The 19998-nt window shown below is 33.0% G+C and overlaps 1 protein-coding gene across 1 annotated transcript in view; it reads right to left on the bottom strand.

Annotated features, from left to right (window-relative positions):
• Nucleotides 1-19998, bottom strand: part of LOC143253906 (SH2B adapter protein 1-like) — a 57307-nt gene that overhangs the window by 13749 nt on the left and 23560 nt on the right. The gene's annotated exons all lie outside the window — the stretch shown is intronic.

Here is a 19998-nt window from a genome sequence, read left to right as displayed (position 1 = left end):
ATAAAATCATGTTCAGTTCAGAATAATAATTAAATCAAACTAATCACACAGTAATATTAAATCTTTAAATCCAAAAAGGTTTCACAAGGTTGAAAATAATGCAACGTCTCATAGGTATAGCATAGAATTATAAGGAATGGTTTAAAATAGAAGATGCGAGGAAGCCCTGCATACTGTTCACACAACAAGGATAAAACACCATGAAACCTTCTGGCTCTTTCTGGACATGGGAATAAACTTTGCCATTAATCTATCAATTTTAGGAGACTTTCCGATTTAGAATTTAATACATCATGGATGAATGGTACTGATTTAGAATAGTCATTTTGTTAAGGTTGGTGAAGCAAAACTTACAATACATCATGGATCAATGGTACTGATTTAGAATAGTCCTTTTGTTAAGGTTGGTGAAGCAAAACTTACAATACATCATGGATGAATGGTACTGATTTAGAATAGTCCTTTTGTTAAGATGAATGGTACTGATTTAGAATAGTCCTTTTGTTAAGATGAATGGTACTTATTTAGAATAGTCCTTTTGTTAAGGTTGGTGAAGCAAAACGTACAATACATTATGGGCATTTATTATTATTTATAAGTTCAGTATTTCATTGGTACCTTTGTGACTTTAAAACCTTGTAAGTGACTTAATGCCTGTTTCCTTTCTCAAACAAACAGTTAAATGGATAAAAACAAGTAGCAGGAAGTAAACATTAAGTCTACAAAACAAAACTGAACCTTAAACAACAGTTTTCACTGTGTATTCATTAATTATTTATAATATCTGATAAAAGATATGATCAAAATATGATTATTATAGATAGCACATTTTGATAAGAAGCAGTCTGATATCTTAGCTCCAAGACAGTATTTCAGTTTGTTAGTTCTATGGTGGATTCAGTCAACTGCTGGAAATATTTAGCTGTTTCCCAGAATCTGTAGTTTATGGGTACTGGAAAGATAGATAAGTTTTAATCTGTGGTTTGTGGGTATTGGAAAGATACAGAAGTTTTAATCTATAGTTTGTGGGTACTGGAAAGATACAGAAGTTTTAATCTGTAGTTTGTTGTTACTGGAAAGATACAGAAATTTTAATGGTAAAAGTAGGGAAGAAAATTAACCTTACTTTTCCAACAGTAATTAAAAAACAAACAAATTTCAGCCATCACTTTGTCCTTACAGCTTCAAGAATAATCAACTAAAATAAAACGTTTTATTATTCTCTGAAAAACAAAGGTCTTTTTTTTCTCTAACTTCATTGTTAAGATTTATAAATCCCTTCATCATAATACAAATCCTGAAAAATAACAAAACAGGATCTCAGTTCAATTTTTATTAAAACAAGTTGTTAACATGAAGCTATTAGATAAATTTATGAAGTACTGAACAAGTTTAAACTGATCATAACTGAAAAGTACAAATTCATGATGTGGAAGACTATGAACAGACTTCCTCACAAGTTTTTTGTGTAACATACTATAACGTTAAGGCTTCCCAAGTTATTACTGTTGTATTTTGTATATTAAGTTCAGGACACCAGTATCTTCATATGGAATTTGTCCCAGATATGTTTTTCACTTGTAAAACATGCCTTCCAGCTTAAAGAAATGTCTTTTTAACCCACTAATTCAAGAAAGTAAACTCTAAAATGTCACTTACTATTCTAACCTCCATTCTTTTCATTACACATCTAAGTAACACAATTCATTAATGTGTTTTGTTTGTTGTTGTTTTTTTTGGAGGGAGGCAGGTGATCTCAAGTCAGTCTTATATTCATCTAACTTTTTTTATGTTTCTATTTCTTATGAAAACAAAATTCTAATTAATTATATTTCAAAATGTTGAGGTTCCCATAAAATAATTTTCAGCTATATACAAATTAAATTACTATAGAATTAAATAGATATGTAATATAACTTTCTTAAGAACAAGTTTTACTGTTTAGGCCTCTAAAACGGAGGAACTCGTTTGTTTTGTTTTTTACTGCAATTGTTAGTTTAAACTTTTCCACACAGTTCTTTTTATTTTGAAAAAACAAACAACTAGTTATTTCTTGGTACAAGAAACACATCGAAACTACTGGGGTAAATGGCCAAATTTAATTAAGTTTGTTGATGAAAAAAAAATGTGTGATCGGCTTTATGTACACAAATATAATTTAACTAAAGTATAAACATACATCAGTGACTTGGATACATGGTTTACCATAGATAGAGCAAACTCAAAATCAACAGTACTACCAAATAATCCCACTATCAGCAGAGACTTCTTCAAGTTATAGTAGAATTGGCCTAAATATTTATTAATCTCGTGTCTCCTAGAATTACACTTCATTTTACTTAAAACTACTGATCATATCTACCTGTGTCCTCGTTAAATATTAGTTAACACAAGATTTACGCATTATTCAAAATATTTCGAGCATACAAGGAAGGTTAAATTAGTAATATAATAACTTTAAACGCCCTTTAAAGAACTACTTCTATATCCCCCAATGTAACTTGAAGAAACGAAAGTGGAGTCTTATAAGTAATCTTCATACAGCAGGAAGTGAATAAACACAAACAGCAGACGACAATCGATGAGTATCACGTTCTTCTCACGAGACACGACTGACTGGCTAGTTGGCCAAGTTCCAATCATTATAACGTTACACTGCAGCATTGTCGGTTCCCCCATAAGCGTCATATTTTCTTCGTGATAAACTGGGTGTGACAGGTATGGGCAGAAACACCGTATCACAATTGTTTGTGCCACTAGCTACAAAATACATGCTGTATAAATCTTGGGCAACCAACAAAATGTAGAGGTTGAGACAAGACTGCGGCACGCAGGAACCCAGACCTTCTGTTTGTCTGTTACGAGGGAAAATGCTTCTTACGGTCGCAACCACCCAAGGACTTTTTTTTATTATTATCATGTGCCCTGTATTTAGAAAATTACACAATCATCTTCGTTCTTTTTTTTTTCCTTGTAGGAGGGCCTCGAGAGAGGTCATTGCTTAGATTATAGCCAATACTTTGTTCCCTATTATCAAAGTAACTCAATGTAATCTGAATGACAAAATGTATTGAAAATATGAAGAGAACAGACAGTAATCGTAAGGTAAAAATCATAATTATGAACTCATAGATGCTTCGCGAAAGATATGCGATAGCGAAAGATAGCACTTAATATTATTCTAATGTATACTAACAACTCAGTTGTTTCAACAACAGTCGTTTCTTATAAAGTGATTTTTATTCAAAAACTGTATAAACCTCAAAACTTGAATATTTCTTTTCAACCGCCATCCGTACGCTAGTTCGTGAACAATGAGCCAAACGCCTGCGCATTGTGAACAATGGCATACGTCATTTATTTTCGAAGGCAGTTTTTATTTTGCCGATATATTTAATAACTACTACGTAAACCATTGGTTTTGCCAGTTTTCACACTTTAAATCCAATCAGTGAATATCAAAAACTAACTTGTTTTTTTTCTTTTCCAGCTACAGTTAACAGATTGTCTTTTTGTAATATATTAAAACCCTATTGGTTTATTTGTCTATACAAGTCAGTCTGAAAAACACCACAGCGAAGGTAGCGCTAAAAATCATGCCCAATATTTTCAGTAAAACGCTTACACTTGGATAACATAACTGACCAATATTAGTATAACAGATATCATGCGTGATTTTCAAGGTAAACATAAAAATGAAATTCGCAGGGATGGATCAATAAATGTGTTAAATCATATATTGTTTTTTCTTTTTATTAATTATTTAATAATCTCTGTTTTTAAAATACCTAAGAAAGCTTTTGAACACACAATACTGACTAGCTGCTCACTATTTCATAAAAGCCTTGTCTTATTTTTTTAAACAATTTTTAAAATTGTCCTTAAAATGTATCAATATAGTATATAACGCAAAATAATAATAATAATGTTGTAATGTTATATCGTTATAAGTGAAAACTTAACGCATATAACGTGAAATTCACTCTTTTCATTTTTCTCTTCAAATTCAGATATTTTCTTAACATTTGTATTTCACATGTTATTAATTTCTCGAAATTATCAACGTAGAAGCGATAGTATACACGTGAAATGCACGGTTCTAATGTTTCAACTTGTGGGGGAAAAATTGGGGGTAAAATTATTTACTCAACAAACAACATGAACATTTCAACTGAATAATACGACGTTATCGAAATTAATTAAATTTTAACACTTGTATTCTTTCGGGCTGTGATAATTTAATATGGAAACGGGAGAGCAAGTTGAACAGAATAGGATAGCAGCTTTGTTTCTTCCCCCGTTTAAATTACTTTTCTCCGTAACATAATTTTGATGCTTAATAGAAAAGAAAGTTTCTTAAATAAATTGTCCTAGAATGTTTTAGGAAGACGAAACATTAAAATTAAATAATATAAATTTCAGTTTTTAAATATTCGCTTTAAAGGTGTGTTTGTGTGTTAGGGTAATAACTTGCAACAAAAGTGTTACTGCACATATTCGATATTTTAGTGTTCAATTTAATTCACTAAAATTACGTGGGAATTTTGTAGGGGGCTATACAGCGATTCTGTGGTGACAATCGCTATTGTGATTTAAACGTCGTAAATGTGAGAACCACTTAAAAACGTAATGTTTATTAGTTCCTAATTGGATAATAATCCATGTACGATTTTTTAAAAATGCATTATTATATATTTTACAGGCTTGACATTGAACAACAATATAAAACTGGTTATATTATAGATTTCTTTTCTTTTCAAGAATGGTAAAATAAAAAACACAATCTGTATCTCAGAACAGCTGGTATAGGTATTAACACTTTTCATGATAAACAGAGAAAGTATTATCCAAGACCCTAACCCACCGATACACATCCCTAGCAACCAATTCACTACCACTAAAACTAAATTTATGTTCAATAACCAAAACTACCGACAAATAAATGGCTTAAGTATGGGGAATCCCGCGTTACCAATCCTAGCCAACATTTTTATAACACAGATTGAATCTCAAGCGATCAATTCGGCCTTGCACCCACCACTATACCGGTACAGGTACGTTGATGATACAATTGCTCGATTCATATCTACAGAATAAACACTTAATTTTTTTCACTCACGTTAACTCGATACACCCCAACATTAAGCTCACCTGTGAACACGAAAAAAACTAACCAAATAGCATTTCTTAACCTCAAAATAACTAGAACCGATATACAATTCAAAAAAGAAATCTACAGAAAAATCACCCATACTGGATTATACATTCCCTGGGACTCAGCACATAAAACAAAACAAAAACTCAACATATTAAGAAACCAAATAAATGCAGCCACAAAACTATTCTCACCTGATTAATATAATGAAATCAACAAAATAAAACAACACTTCATGAACATCAACAAATTTCCTCCAAAAACACAATACCAACATAATTTATAAAATACAATGCAACAACTGCCACGACTTCTATATTGGAGAAACAAGCAGAAAGATGGAAACTAGATTCAAATATCACAAAAAAAACACTTTCACACGTTTTTGAACACTACAAATCGAATAAACATAACACAACCACAGAAAACACCCAGATATTAGGTAGGGAAACAAATATAAACGCAAAATCAAAGAAGCCCTACTTATACAACCACTAAAACCAAAATTAAACCAATCTAAAGGAACACTTTTATACCTACACTAATTAATAATCTAACAGCCCACTGCAACGCCCCCTACAATCTCGTGCCCCTTTACACTCTCATCCCTAAGTTGCAAAATATCTCTTTGTCAACCTGAAGATGACTGGGAAGGTTGAAACGTTGTTCACACCTTATCAAGAAAAGTATTAATACCCATACCAGCCGTTCTGAAATACATTTTTATTTAAGAGGGTTTCTCGTCATAAAGAGAAAACATAATCTATGACGTACAGACCTGAAAGATTATTTGAATCGCCTGTTCAAGGCTCATCAACACAGCTTGAATCGGCAAGCCATAAAAATACAGTTTGGCCACTTACAAATTGGTGTGTAAATCATATTTATAGGGTTATCAGGTCCTTGTTAATTCCACGTCACAGAGTTTATTTTCTATTTTGTCTTTGGTATTAAAATAAGAATTAAAGAAATCTATAGTATACAGTTGGTCCGCTGAATATTCAATATAGAATAATAAATTAGGGATAATATATAAGTTTTATAAAGCGAGTGAAAAATAGCTCGTGAACTCCATAAATAATATGAAACTGTTCAACGTCACCAAAGGAACAAACAACTGTTTATAGAGTGTGATATGGATACAGTGTATTCTATACCATTTAAACACATTTTTTGCTGAGTCACTTTGTAAATATATAAATATATACATATTCCTAACATACATCTACAAAGAATACTCAATTTGAGCAGAATACCCAAGAATACTGTGAAATATAGTTAAAAATATTGGGGTTGTTAACCAATTCTTTGATGAAAGCATTGTGTTGGAACTACGTTTTTTCTTAAACTTAAATATTTTAATTTTCTGGCTTAACAAACGCGTATTATTTGAACTTGCTTTTTCTTACAGTATCCATGCCATGAGTTAGAGATGGTTGCTGTTGTCAAACTGTTTTTCATCTCATCTGTCAGGTCAAAATTATGGGGATGGTTAAGCCCAAATGGCACTTGTGCGACTGCGCAAAATTTTTAAAAGAGGGGTTAAGGCTTTTGTTTTTAAAAAAGGGAATCTTTGGTTCGACGTAAAGATAAAAAACAACTCCATAATAACTAAATTCGAGATCGGACAAATTCAACATGTTTTAATCAACTCGATATATGAATGAGAAAAGTGGCGTCACATTTAATATAATTATATGCAGAACACGTTTTAACAGTGTTGCAGACGAAAATTTGCATACAATTTATTTATCAAGTCGATACACGTTTATACTGCTACTTAACGATAGTAAGTGTTAAAAATTAACTAATTCCTCAGGGAAAACAACAAAGACGTCAAATGAAATCAAGTTAACTGCATCTTTAAAACAACGTGGTGGTTGATTAGGCCTATATCGCTCAAAAATGGTAGTTTCTACGCTGAACAGCAGTCATTATAAATAACATTTAATAAAGAAAAAACACACGTTAAAATACAGAAATATGCATATACTTGTTTTGTAACGTTCTTAAATTTATATTTATACGTAAAAGTTTGATAAGAAAAATCACGAAACGCCAGAGAAGTCAAAAGCTGATTAATTCTGAACTGTTTTTTTGTTGTTGTTGTTATTGTTTGATTTGGCGTATTTTGATCTCTCTCTTTGGAATATGATATATTAAAAGGAGAGAGAAGTGATACTAGATGAACTCAGAGCGACAGAAAGTTTGCAAGCTCGTTTCTCTTCTGAACTACCCAAACCTTTTCTCTACCGTTACTTTTTCGTGATAATGTATATTATTGATTTTTCCACTGGTTTTGCAAGAAACACAAAACAAGTGAGGCTACTGGGTATGTTGTGTTCGCCTCATAAACCTTTTCGATTCTTTAAAAATCATAACTTGAAGAAAATAGATTCTGCTAATCCACTTGTATTAAAAAATAAACGTATTACAAATAATTAATCAAGGTGAAATATTAACGAAGTCTTAATCAACTCACGTGTTAAATCTTTAAAACGTGATTCTATTAAGATTTATTAAGTATAATGAGATCTTAATCAACCTATGCATTATTAAGGTTTAATTAATTACTTATCAACTCACATACTATCTGAATGATAGATTATTCAATATTAAAACATTTACTTTTCTTTTTGTATACTGTTTTCAGGTAAAGTACGTGTGTAGAATACTAAATGTATTAATCAAAATCGTGAAATTTACCTAAATATTTTTAGCTTTTAGCTGAAATATTTACCCCCGAATTTAATACATAAAAATATTATACGTTTTGGCAAATTCCTCGATCAAACACAACAAATATCACATCATTAAAAACGAATTAGGGTTTCGATTCTCTTCGGTAGACTCAGCAGATAGTCCGATGTGGCTTTGCTATAAAAAAACAGTCATTAAAAAGGCCTTTGTGAGGAGGGTCCGGATTACATATACCTATTTTAGGTTAGTTTGGTTCGGCTTTTGAATTTCACGCAAAGCTAAACGAGGTCTATATGCGCTAGCCGTCCCTTATTTGGCAGTGTAAGACCAAAGGGAAGGCAGCTAGTTATAACCACCCACTGCTAACTCTTGGCCTACTCTTTTACCAATGAATAGTGGGATTGACCGTCACGTTATAACACTCCCACGGCTAAAAGGGCGAGCATGTCTGGTGCTACGGGTATTCGAACCTGCGACCCTCAGAATACGGTTAGTCAAACTTTTCAATGTAACGAGCCTCATAGTCGATGGTGTAGTGCCATTGTTATCACGTGACGACTGGCATCGATTTCAACTTTTGGTTTTGTCCTTTTGTAAAGTATTTCACACAAACAACATTTAACCTGTGTAATTTTTAAAAACAACAACAACAACAAAAATATTACATTAAATACAATTTCTGTAGGTTTTCTCGACTAATTGAGGTCTATAATGCGCATGCGCAACACTCATTCATACGTTTCTACATGTCAGATAACTTTGCCTTTATTACAACTTTGCATTTACTATACTTTGCAAGAATTTAGCTGCGGTTCGTGCCAGAGAACTGCTATATAAACACCTTTTAGCTACGTTTTTCTTCACTACCGGTTTTATTATTCGTTTTTATTAATTTCTTTATTTCAACATGAAAAACAGTTTCACACTCTCTATGTACACGATTACAACTACCATTAATTTAATTTATTGTTTAAGTTACGTGTAGTTTTATTAGACAAAGTTACGTTTACGTGAGTTTGTCTAACCGTGTAATTTCTGTTTCAAACTAGGATTTATCGATCTAACACATAATGTTTGCGAGAAAGCGTAGCTTAAATGGCGAACGTGAAAATTATAGAATAAGGGAAATTCAGCGAAGGGCATTTAAGTTACCATAAACGTTTTGCGGGTCGCGGCTACAAGGAAATATTAAAAAACGAGTAATATGATTATAAATTTATTTGTTTGTTTTTGGAAGTTCGCGCGAAGCTACATGAGGGCTATCTGCGCTTGCAGTCCCTAATTTAGCAATTGTTGTTCTTCTGAGTTCAGTAGTTTTTTAAGACGTTAGAATTTAAAATAAGGAATTTCTTTATTGAATTCATATTAATGTTATTCAACATATTATTACAGCATTATAAGACAACTGTAAATCTACAAGTAAAAACTTTTCAAAAAGGAATTAATTTAGGATGGCTGGTATCAACAAGATAGTATGGAGTGTGTTAAAATGTTAACAGACAAAAGTATGGGAAATTAAACTATATCGTGATTGAATAGTTATATATATATATATATAATGTAGGGATGATAAAACCAACATTCATACTGCTTACATTGTTTACAATAATTAGCCCTAACAAAACATTCATACTGCTTACATTGTTTACAATAATTAGCCTTAACAAAACATTCATACTGCTTACATTGTTTACAATAATTAGCACTAACAAAACATTCATACTGCTTACATTGTTTACAATAATTAGCACTAATCATCCCCACATTTACTTCCTTTTTTTGAAAAATTGTTTCTTTGCTCGTTTCTTAATACTGTTTTAGTAGACATTGAAGGTTGTATTTGTAACCAAATTCTAATACAATTTATAATTTATTTTAATAGTAAGTAAGAATTTCATAGTAAATTTCACATTTATTCAAAAACAACGAGCGTTCCACATCTGTAATATTTTAATATGACATACTACTTATGAGCCACCGTAGTTTTACATACCTACCACAGAACCATTCATAAACAACTTGCTTATCGTGAATGGTGCCGAAGTTCGGTTTCACGCTAGGCTACCCTTTTACCATTTGGAAGTCGGGGTTAATTGTAAAAATAACGTATTCCTAGTATTTATTCAAATACTGACCGAATTAGGTAGTTTAGATTTTCATTGGTCCCGACGGGTTTACTACATGTAAAAACAAACGACTTTGAAAGGTGACGATAACATGTTAAATATTTATAAACCAGCTATAAAAACACCATTAGTTTTCACCAGACTAAATGATTCGCAATAATAAGACGATAAATGCTGTTTCATTGCTACTTTGCCCGAAAGATAACTTAAAAATTTGGCACATACGTTATCCAAGATGTCTTTTTTCAAAACTTTATACAATATCGTTTGTGGAAAAACATAAGAAGTAGGAACAGCACTATTACCAAGAAAACCTATCGAGAAACCTTTTCATGGACTATCCGCAGATGTAATCAATTTATATATAGTAAATAGTATACGAGTGAGTTGTTAGAGCCAACCTACCACTGAGATTACTTGTTTCAATAAAGCTATTATCTTAGTCAATGAAAATATGATAAACGTATTTAAAAAATACGATGTATTTCAAAACATATCGAAAATATAAATTATGTATTTAAATATATATTACACTAACTGTGTAACATCTCTTTCCATATGTATACTGTACACAATCTGACAACATAATGTATCATTTAACACTGAAGTCAATTTTCAGGAACTTTTTGAAAATTACTTGTTTGCTATACAGTTATTTCACATTAGTTTATTAAACTTTTATAATAACATTTGACAGTCGGTCTTGATTATCATTTTGATTATTTGATTTAGTTATTGTAACCTGCTAAGTCTACTTAATTAACAACAAATCACTGTATGATATGATATATAAACTTTAATGTTCTAATTACGCCATAGGGTGTCATTAGTTGCAAAATATGTTTTTGTATAATTTGATTATAAACAACACACATCTGATTCGATGTTATCTGACTGAAATTAGACCCAGACTCCCCCTATCTCCCAGCGAAAGGTCTGCGGACTTATAACGCTAGAAACAGAGTTTCGATACCTATGGTGGGCACAGCACAGATAGTCTCTTATGTAGCTGTGTGCTTTACCACACACACACACACACAAAATGACTGAAATAAACAGTAAAGAAGCGTAATATGTTCGCATATTCATAATTTAAAAACATTATATTTATTACTCTGATACAGAAAAATATACAAACTCGATTAAAGAGAAATAAAGTTGAAACGAGTATTAAAACGCTTGATAGACATAATTTACGTAAAAGCTTATTTTTTTTCTTCTATAAAAATTTTAAGGGTACCCACCATAACAAAGTAAATCGTGTTTGTGGGTAGTGCGCACGTTGATAACAGCCAATCACCTAACTTATCAAATGACGCACACGCCGTCTCTTGGCGTTATGCCAACTATCTCTCGACAAAAAACTGTTTGTTACATAAGTAGGTATGTGGTCGAACATTGAGCGTTACGTCACCAGATGTAGGAAAATGTTACATCTTATCGAACAAGAAAATAAATGATAATATTAAGATTTAATTCACATCAGTAGATTTTAATAATATCTTGTTTGCATACAATGGTTATAACATATATGGTAGTTAGGAAACAGGTGCACTTGGATACCAGATAAATCACAACACGAGACAAAGCAGTAGGCCAAAAACATCCTTAGGTTTAATATACGTTAGATACAAGTTAAATTTCAATTCACGCCAACAAAACAACAGTGCCCGGCGGTGGGTGGTGATGACTAGCTGCCTTCCCACTGCTAAATTAGGGACGGCTAGCGCAGATAACTCTTGTGTAGCTTTCTTTGCGCGAAATTCAAAACAAACAAACAAACAATGTTTCCTTCATTCTTAGTAAAAAAATGAATTATATTAATTTGTTTGTATATTTTATTCCACATCTAACACCTGATTTCGATTTGTCGAATTTTCATAAACTTAACAATAGCATGTAACATTTTAATAATTCTATCTTGCGCGACTTCCGACCACTTCTTAAAATCGCAGTTTATTTATATTTAATATATAAATATTTCAATTTGATATTTACATAAAATATTACTCCCCTGCTATAAATGTGTGTGTGTGTGTGTATACACACACGCACAGCGCATCCTCACAATCAAAAGTTGAAGCAAGTTCCTGTTGAATGTAATTATTTTGAGAAAAATTATAGTGGCGACATGATAAATAGGTTTTATTTTCACACAGGTGACGCTTTCGTAATTCTCATTTTTCTGATACCTATTTAAAACGATATTATTCAAAAAGTATTACAAAAGTTGCACAATATATAAATGATAATAACTTCATATTACTCGAATTTATTAATAAGAAACATTAAAAAACTGGTTTGGTTTTGGAATTTCGCACAAAGCTACTCGAGGGCTATCTGTCCCTAATTTAGTAGTGTAAGACTAGAGGGAAGGCAACTAGTCATCACCACCCACCGCCAACTCTTGGGCTACTCTTCTACCAACGAATAGTGGGATTGACTGTCACATTATACACCCCCACGGCTGGGAGGGCAAGCATGTTTAGCACGACGCGGGCGCGAACCCGCGACCCTCGGATTACGAGTCGCACACCTTACGCGTTTGGCCATGCCGGGCCTTAAAAAAACTTGCTATCACTTTTTCTACTATCTCAATATGAAAATAAAGCAATAAGAAAATGAAGTTTTCTAATATGCTCAGGTTATCACGATAATTTTGCTATAAGATAAACTACCCAGAAGGATATAGCGTGAAAACATAAGAACACAGAGACGGAATAATTCTCAGATTTTCTCGATCTTTGCAGTACAGTAATATTAAACTTACACCCCTAGTGTATTCCAGTTATACACATCATCCAGGACACATGTCGGATGGCCGGAAAGTAACATAACATTTATCCTAATGAAAAAAACCAAAAAAAAAAACCAAAATCGTACAAACCAACGATGCAATAATCTAGTATAGAATCTTGGATTATATATATTCTACTGCTTTCTTTCGATACTTTTGTTTCATAACGTATACTTATAAATTCATAAGTGAAAAATGACCATCAAACAATATACGCCCATGATTCAAAATTTTTTTTCTTGTATTAGAGTAACAATGTAACTACAAAACTGCTTAAACAATTTTTATGTATAATTCTTTTTACTAGGTGGGTGGTGTCTAAAGACGGATGGGAGGATAAAAAGAATTCTCAGATATTTTTTTTACTCTATTTGTGGGCAAAGTACGCATTTTATTTCGTACAACGAGAACAGTGAATTGTTCAATTTCGTCTATTTTTAAAAATAATTGTATTTACAAAATATTGAGTGAAAAAACTCATAAAACCCATTTGAGCATCGAACTGCAGTGATGTAGTCCTTATAGTGGCCTAGTGTGGGAAAGATTTTAAATATTTCACAATGTAAAAATCCTTACACGAGAAATGTCTCTTTAGGCCTAACAACTGTAGGCAGACGAAATTTTACCTTATTTGGAACTATCATAACTCAATGTACGTTTCATTGTGTTATAAAGCAGCCTATAATTAATATAAACTTCTGCTTAGATAAAGCTAAATATTGAAATGTGGAGAAGGGATTAAAAACATCAAATGAACAGAAGCATCAATTGTAGAAATACAGCGTTCTTGCATCTCTAATTGTATTAAAACATTTTTACATTTGTTGGGTATCCTAGCTGTTAATGATATTTTAGGCTATAAACTCAATAATATATAACGAAGTTCAGCCAGCTTAGATTTAAATTAGTTATAATAATAAAAGTGTAATAATAATTTGAAAGTAATAAATAATAAATACATTAATTTTTTTCACCAACTACGTCAATAAAAGAAACACAAAATACACAATATTTTGTTTGTTTGAAGTTAAGCGCAAAGCTATAGAATAGGCTACTATGTTATACCCAATATGAGCATAAAAATTAGGTTTTTAGCCTGCAGACATGCTGCTGTGCCACTGGAGACACAAAACAGGACAGTTGAAACGCTATTTTTATTAATAAAAAGGTATTTCCTGTAAATAAATTGTGAGTAGTAAACATTGTATTTGGAATATTTGTATATGAAGATAGGAATATTACAACTTCAAAATTAAAATTGTTTGAATGTTTGATTAATGACTTTGTAAGTGATTAAAAAATAACAGTTAATGTGCTTCGTTTTTTTATTTAAGGAGTTTTATTTCATCCAGGATAAGTTATTGTCGCTGCATCTGTTCAGGCGTTTAAAAAAACAAAAACAAATAATACTTACGTAAATGTTTAACACTAATACGTACAAACTCGACTGGTTGCCAGAGCTTTATTAATGTCCTTGTTATTAAGGTTTGTTATATATGGAAATTCAGGTTAGGCTAAATACAGTTCTGCGACTTGTAGGCTGAAATTACCTCCTATTAGTATCATTGTATTTGCTGGAAGATATGATGTTATTACCGAAAAAATATATGACTTCATTTAATGTGGTAATTTTTATAACATTGTTATAGGAAACTCTTTAAATATCTTGAAAATGTTGCTGGAAGGATTTTTACGATTTTATTAATTAGAAAACTAATGAAGAGATTACTGCAAATCAGCGGCCCGACATGGCTAGGTGTGTTAAGGCGTTCGACTCGTATTCTGAGAGTCGCGGCTTCGAATTCCCAGCGCATCAAACATGCTTGCCCTTTCACCTGTGGGGGCGTTATAAAGTTACGATCACTCCCACTACTCGTTGGTAAAAGAGTAGCCCAAGAGTTGGCGGTGGGTGGTGATGACTAGCTGCTTTCCCTATAGTCTTACACTACTAAATTAGGGACGGCTAGCGCAAATAGCCCTTGTGTAGCTTTGCACGAAATTCAAAACAAACAAACTACGAATCAAAACTTTATAATTTTATCTTCGGCCCGGTGGTTAGGGCTCTCAACTTGTAATCTGCGGGTTCGAATCTCCCGTATCCAAGAGTACGTTGTTTTTTTTTCAGCCTTAAGAGCATTATAATGTAACCATTAATCTCACTTTTCGTTGGTAAAAAACAGTCCAAAAGTTGGTTGGTGGTGAAGGTAACTAGCTGTCATTCCTGTATTCTATGAATTATTAATTAGGGATGGCTAGCGCAAATAGCCTTAGAGTAGTTTGGTGCGAAAGTAAAGAATCTTCTGTTGCATTCATTCAAGTTATTAATGATAATGGATGAATTAATACCAGTTCTTTCTTTGATATCATTAAAACAGTTGTTTAAATGCCATTAGCTTTTTAGCAATTAATCCAATTTTAGTAAACACTGAGAGCGAAAAGCCGACGTTTAGACCTTACCCACCATGACCTCAGTGGCTGAAACATCACCCTAGGGCCTCCTTCAGAAAACATTTTGTATTCTTACATACGAACAGCATTGTTCAAATAATAACATTTTCACTTTTTCCCTTATTACAAAAACATATTAAACAGAAATATATTAAAAGACAAAACAACAACAGAAAAAAGTCATTTACAAGCTTCAGAAATGACCCCCCGGGTCTTTTACAAACTTCAACTAATGATTTAAACTCACTGTAGTACTTACCAACGTCAGCTAGTGATCTAAACTTACTGTAGTACTTACCAATGTCAGCTAGTGATCTAAACTCACTGTAGTACTTACCAACTTCAGTTAGTGATTTAAACTCACTGTAGTACTTACTAACGTCAGCTAGTGATCTAAACTTACTGTAGTACTTGCTAACGTCAGCTAGTGATCTAAACTTACTGTAGTACTTACCAACTTCAGCTAGTGATTTAAACTTACTGTAGTACTTACCAACTTCAGCTAGTGATTTAAACTTACTGTAGTACTTACCAACTTCAGCTAGTGATTTAAACTTACTGTAGTACTTACCAACTTCAGCTAGTGATCTAAACTTACTGTAGTACTTACCAACTTCAGCTAGTGATTTAAACTTACTGTAGTACTCACCAACGTCAGCTAGTGATCTAAACTTACTGAAGAACTTACCAACTTCAGCTAGTGATCTAAACTTACTGTAGTACTTACCAACGTCAGCTAGTGATTTAAACTTACTGTAGTACTTACCAACGTCAGCTAGTGATTTAAGCTTACTGTAGTACTTACCAACGTCAGCTAGTGATCTAAACTTACTGTAGTACTTACCAACTTCAGCTAGTGATTTAAACACACTGTAGTACTTACAACTTCAGCTAGTGATTTAAACTCACTGTAGTACTTACCAACTTCAGCTAGTGATCTAAACTTACTGTAGTACTTACCAACTTCAGTGATTTAAACTTACTGTAGTACTTACCAACTTCAGCTAGTGATCTAAACTTACTGTAGTACTTACAAACTTCAGCTGGTGATCTAAACGTACTGTAGTACTTACCAACGTCAGCTAGTGATTTAAACTCACTGTAGTACTTACCAACTTCAGCTAGTGATTTAAACTTACTGTAGTACTTACCAACTTCAGCTAGTGATTTAAACTCACTGTAGTACTTACCAACTTCAGCTAGTGATTTAAACTTACTGTAGTACTTACCAACTTCAGCTAGTGATCTAAACGTACTGTAGTACTTACCAACGTCAGCTAGTGATTTAAACTTACTGTAGTACTTACCAACTTCAGCTAGTGATCTAAACTTACTGTAGTACTTACCAACTTCAGCTAGTGATTTAAACTTACTGTAGTACTCACCAACGTCAGCTAGTGATCTAAACTTACTGAAGAACTTACCAACTTCAGCTAGTGATCTAAACTTACTGTAGTACTTACCAACTTCAGTGATTTAAACTTACTGTAGTACTTACCAACTTCAGCTAGTGATCTAAACTTACTGTAGTGTAGTACTTACCAACTTCAGCTAGTGATCTAAACTTACTGTAGTACTTACAAACTTCAGCTAGTGATCTAAACGTACTGTAGTACTTACCAACGTCAGCTAGTGATTTAAACTCACTGTAGTACTTACCAACTTCAGCTAGTGATTTAAACTTACTGTAGTACTTACCAACTTCAGCTAGTGATTTAAACTCACTGTAGTACTTACCAACTTCAGCTAGTGATTTAAACTTACTGTAGTACTTACCAACTTCAGCTAGTGATTTAAACTTACTGTAGTACTTACCAACTTCAGCTAGTGATCTAAACGTACTGTAGTACTTACCAACGTCAGCTAGTGATTTAAACTTACTGTAGTACTTACCAACTTCAGCTAGTGATCTAAACTTACTGTAGTACTTACCAACGTCAGCTAGTGATTTAAACTTACTGTAGTACTTACCAACTTCAGCTAGTGATTTAAACTCACTGTAGTACTTACCAACTTCAGCTAGTGATTTAAACTTACTGTAGTACTTACCAACTTCAGCTAGTGATCTAAACTTACTGTAGTACTTACAAACTTCAGCTAGTGATCTAAACTTACTGTAGTACTTACCAACTTCAGCTAGTGATTTAAACTTACTGTAGTACTTACCAACTTCAGCTAGTGATCTAAACTTACTGTAGTACTTACAAACTTCAGCTAGTGATCTAAACGTACTGTAGTAATTACCAACGTCAGCTAGTGATTTAAACTCACTGTAGTACTTACCAACTTCAGCTAGTGATTTAAACTTACTGTAGTACTTACCAACTTCAGCTAGTGATTTAAACTTACTGTAGTACTTACCAACTTCAGCTAGTGATTTAAACTTACTGTAGTACTTACCAACTTCAGCTAGTGATTTAAACTCACTGTAGTACTTACCAACTTCAGCTAGTGATTTAAACTTACTGTAGTACTTACCAACTTCAGCTAGTGATTTAAACTCACTGTAGTACTTACCAACGTCAGCTAGTGATTTAAACTTACTGTAGTACTTACCAACTTCAGCTAGTGATCTAAACTTACTGTAGGACTTACAAACTTCAGCTAGTGATTTAAACTCACTGTAGTACTTACCAACTTCAGCTAGTGATTTAAACTCACTGTAGTACTTACCAACTTCAGCTAGTGATTTAAACTCACTGTAGTACTTACCAACTTCAGCTAGTGATTTAAACTCACTGTAGTACTAGTTACTGTGGGACTTACAAACAAACTTCAGCTAGCTAGTGATTTAAACTCACTGTAGTACTTACCAACTTCAGCTAGTGATTTAAACTCACTGTAGTACTGTAGTACTTACCAACTTCAGCTAGTGATTTAAACTCACTGTAGTACTTACCAACTTCAGCTAGTGATTTAAACTCACTGTACTTACCAACTTCAGCTAGTGATTTAAACAACTTCAGCTTCAGCTAGTGATTTAAACTTACTGTAGTACTTACCAACTTCAGCTAGTGATTTAAACTCACTGTAGTACTTACCAACTTCAGCTAGTGATTTAAACTCACTGTAGTACTTACCAACTTCAGCTAGTGATTTAAACTCACTGTAGTACTTACCAACTTCAGCTAGTGATTTAAACTCACTGTAGTACTTCCTTACCAACTTCAGCTAGTGATTTAAACTCACTGTAGTACCAACTTCAGCTAGTGATTTACTCACAACTTCAGCTAGTGATTTAAACTCACTGTACCAACTTCAGCTAGTGATTTAAACTCACTGTAGTACTTACCAACGTCAGCTTACCAACTTCAGCTAGTGATTTAAACTCACTGTAGTACTTACCAACTTCAGCTAGTGATCTAAACTTACTGTAGTACTTACCAACTTCAGCTAGTGATCTAAACTTACTGTAGTACCAACTTCAGCTAGTGATCTAAACCAACTTACCAACGTCAGCTAGTGATTTAAACTACTGTAGTACTTACCAACTTCAGCTAAACTTACTGTAGTACTTACCAACGTCAGCTAGTGATTTAAACTTACTGTACCAGTCAGCTAGTGACTAAACAAGTACTTACCAACGTCAGCTAGTGATTTAAACTTACTGTAGTACTTACCAACTTCAGCTAGTGATTTAAACTCACTGTAGTACTTACCAACTTCAGCTAGTGATCTAAACTTACTGTAGTACGTACCAATTTCAGCTAGTGATCTAAACTTACTGTAGTACTTAGCAACTTCAGCTGGTGATTTAAACTAACTGTAGTACTTACCAACCTCAATTAGTAATTTAAAGTGACAAAGACTTTCTCTAGTACTCCATTCTCGCCTTTGTAATGGTGAATGACTAAAAGGACCCAAGTAACTGCTAAGGAGTATTTTAATACTCTTCCCATAATGCATCAGATCATAAGCCTTGCTTGTGCCCTGTTGTTTAGGAAGTCGTTGGTTATAAACTTAGAGCCAACCAATTTTTGATACCACTCATTGTCCTCTGTCTCCGTATTTGGCGGAAAACATTATAATATTGAAGACTGATGGTCATCATACAGTCCATTTGCTGTTCTAATTTTTATAAATATGACCCTCTGGATGAGACGGTCGTATATAGAAGACATAAGGGTTGATATGAAAAGTCTAGAAACCACAAACAACGACAATCTTAGATGTTACTAGCACTATCATGTGAGCCCTTGGGCTCTTATGTGTATAAACATGCTACTTTGATATGCAAGTTAACAGAATTCGTGAGAGAAGTCACGTGCTCAGCAGCTAACCACGCTTGCCCAGTGGTCATATCATGTCAACTGTTTGTCCAAACCACAATCGCGCTTGTTTACTAGAATGTCAAGAGCGTGAGCGGATGAAACATGTCATTTGTCAGTGTGTCGGTTGTCCTTCCTCGTATACAAAAATAGCATGTGTTTGAAAGGACATTCCACTTACACTCCTAATTCTGGCTCAGTGAATCACTTGCTTCCGCGTAGGTTTAGTCTTCTATGTTTCTTCATATTTACTAAATATAAATACGTGAATAACTTGACGCAACACAGAATCAGATGTATTTTTTCGTAGTAATGTAATCACCGCTAGGTGGCGCTATGGAAACAAATAAGAAGCATATCTATTATTATGTTCTACTTTCCTCAGTGCATTTCTATAAAGTTTATAAAACATTGTACATGCATTAAAAACATTTAAGATATTTTAAAAGATTTAGTAATCTTCCGTTAAGACTTTTTCTACACGTTTAAAAAGCTACAAAAAAA

The sequence above is a fragment of the Tachypleus tridentatus genome, chromosome 6 (genome assembly GCF_004210375.1).
Source record: "Tachypleus tridentatus isolate NWPU-2018 chromosome 6, ASM421037v1, whole genome shotgun sequence".
NCBI classification, from domain to species: Eukaryota; Metazoa; Arthropoda; class Merostomata; order Xiphosura; family Limulidae; genus Tachypleus; species Tachypleus tridentatus.
This window is presented reverse-complemented; position numbering and strand designations above follow the sequence as displayed.